General features: G+C 43.7%; 1 long non-coding RNA gene across 1 annotated transcript in view; it reads left to right on the top strand.

Moving 5' to 3' along the window:
• The first annotated feature begins 2,122 nt into the window (after window positions 1-2,122).
• LOC105295832 overlaps window positions 2,123-2,942 on the top strand; it is a 996-nt gene continuing 176 nt past the window's right edge. Inside the window, exon 1 of the long non-coding RNA XR_896199.2 lies at window positions 2,123-2,456. This is a non-coding gene — a long non-coding RNA (uncharacterized LOC105295832). The remainder of the gene's footprint in view (window positions 2,457-2,942) is intronic.

Genomic DNA, 2,942 nt, shown 5'->3' with positions numbered 1-2,942 from the left:
GTACCGAAGAAAATGAGGCATGGGAGAATAAAATCCATCCATCTACCTGATTGCCATGTAACTTTTTGTGAGTCACAGAGTGAGAATTTCAGATGTGAATTAAAGGCATGGTGATTGCCAGGAGTGGCGGCGTACTTGAAAAAATTCCCTACATGTCCTACTTTAGAATATGAAGACCAGAAAATCGGGGCAGAAAGAATGTATTTCTTACTTATATTTTAACTTCTTCCCAAGTAATTTTCAGGGAAGTGACTTAACGCAGTTTCCATCCGAATTGTTGACCCTTCGATGAACATTACTTGATAGGCACTTAACTCAGTGAGACAGTATTCCACAGGGTTCTTTAAATGTTGCGAAGTATGACATAATCTAGCTGCCGATTCACTTTTGGTCATAACGTGTTCATAGAGCATATTTAATCCTTTGCATTTTAATATTTGATAAAATCTAATGACTTTGTAGCGAGTGCTGTAGGTTTCACCTAATTTATAGCTCTCTGAAAACTTCAGTCTTTTGCAGATGCCCGCTGATGCAGCATTCTGGAAATGTAAAATCCCGAATGCTTGCCAACTGCAAATCAATGCTTGTAACCTGAGTATTAACAGCTGCATGGAACACTATGCTCCTCGTTTACCACACTTCACATGGATGTGGCGTATATTTTGAGGGGACGATCTTTTCTTGAGTGGCTCTATGCTACTTACCATCAGATCAGAGATAGTCTATCAAAACCTATTTAAGGAACACATTCGCTCAGTGGCAAAGGAGATGTTCTAGATGATTCCACCTGTTTCGTGTCTGCCATTCTGCATTTTAATCAGCCCTCTCGTGAGCAGGGCCAAAGAAATGCCCGAGCCGTCAGCACACTCATGATTTGGGGCCTTCGTGTCCATGGGCCTGGCAACCAGCGAACGTGTGCACTGGCTGCCACACACACCTGCCGCGAAACATCTTACGAGACATCATCTCCATGAGTGAAGAGGTTCGTTGACTTGTGATGTCTACTCTAGGGTCTGTTGGCTTCACCAGCGGGGGGACCACCCACCTATACCTCCCCAGCTGTGCGCGGCGACCTTCTGGGAGTTGGATTTAACTGACAACACATTTCAGCCTGCGTCTAGGGTTCTTTATGGAACAGAATCCTGGGCCCACACACTTCGCAGTCCACCTCTGTTATTCGCTGGGTTCCTCGCTATCCAGACAGATACTAAATGATAGTCCTCCTCCCCTCAAGGTGTTCAATTAGCGAATCTGCTCAATGATCAGGTTCAACCAGCCTGACTGAGATGTGGATTTTCCAACATGTTTAAACTTCAAACATACATGGCTTTAAAATGTATACACGCTCCTGATAAATGGCTACCCGTCAGAGAAAAAAGGAGCGTGTGATTTTCCATGGAAAATGATCGTGAGTGTGACTCTCGATCAAGGTGAATGTCATTTGCTAGAGTTCGGCAACTAAATGCTGAGTTAGGTGGGCCTGGTGGGCTGGCACAGGAAGCTCCCTGCCACTTGTAATGAGTCCCTAGGAAAAGGTGACCTGGGATGCAAACAGAAGACTCATGGGCAGAGTTTCCGAACGTAACCGGGCTTGGTTGGTCACTTAGTAATCTTCCATGGACGTCTTTTCTAGCAGGAAAGAGAACTCCTCAAATTAACCACCAAAACGCTGTTGTTCAGTGGAGGTTTTTTATCATCATGTCATCGCCCTAAGCCAAGGCAATACCCACATTTGACTTCAGTCCCATGTGTCCATTTCCCCTGCTCTAAGGAGTGTACCGTCCACGTGGTTGGCCCTCCATGAAGCACAGCAAAGAACTGGGAGTTTCTACACCCAAACGGATGAGGTAATGTGTCCTTCTCAGACTGAAGGATCTAAAGGGTTCACAGACTGATCATGAGAAATAAAAAGACAAACGGATAACGTTTCCGTAAAGAGCATAGTGTGTCGATTTATTATAGAATGCAGTTAAAAAAAATATCTTGAGGTTAGCCTCTCCAGGTTAAAAGCACTTAACTAGAAATACTTGAGTAGCTATGTGATGGTGTCTCTCTGCACCTGCTCCATCCCCACCGAGTACTGTAAACAGGGTTTCGAGAACATTCAGTCAAGACAACATTTCTTGACGCGAACAACCAAACCTATTTGCTTCTTAAAGAAAACCGTCTTCCAAATGTCCGAAGCATGCATTGTTACTTGGCATCAGGTATTTCAAAATGACGAACTTTGTTATGGTGTTTTTAAGGCCAAAATATAATACCTATTTACCAGACATACACACTACAACAACTAGAAAAAAAATTACAAATGTTCACCTAGTGTAACAGGTCCACCAGGAATTAATGGGGAAAGGCACTGCATCCCTCTCAGATCACACTTCTATCCACGTCACATGCTTTGAATTCAAATCCCGTCAAACGTCTGAACGGCGTTTGCTACAACATACGATTCACAGGTAGGTTAATACGTCTTACACTATTCTTCCACTGCCATATTTGTCACCCAAGTACACAACAGGTATGAATATATGCTATTGGCTTTATTTACAGGTTTATCTTGATGTTTTAGTGGGAATAAAAAAAAAAGAGAAAATCAACTATTTTAACCAACCATTCCCAGGAAAGGTTTTTTGGCTGTGACTCATTATAAACCACCGCACGAAAGAAAGAAATGAATCCGATGTCCCACCCCAAACACCTAAACCGAGATTTCTCACCCACTAAAAGTTGGCAGTGAAACTGCTCTTCTCTGAATTGTATAAGCGACACCCCGCCTAGGAATTTCAGATCGACTTCCTTAGCAAAAGCACAAGGTGCGCGTCGCACCGGAGAGGATGCTGAGCGGAAGGTTGTAGTCCAGGTAGAATTTCACGTGAGTGCTGCTGTGAAGTCGTAAATCTGGAGAGGCGAGACAGTTTCCCAAAGCTTTCCCATCTTCCCAC

Source organism: Pteropus vampyrus, unplaced genomic scaffold (assembly GCF_000151845.1).
Source record: "Pteropus vampyrus isolate Shadow unplaced genomic scaffold, Pvam_2.0 Scaffold114, whole genome shotgun sequence".
Taxonomy (NCBI): Eukaryota; Metazoa; Chordata; class Mammalia; order Chiroptera; family Pteropodidae; genus Pteropus; species Pteropus vampyrus.
Note: the sequence above shows the minus strand (reverse complement) of the source record. Positions and strands in the feature narration are given on the sequence as shown.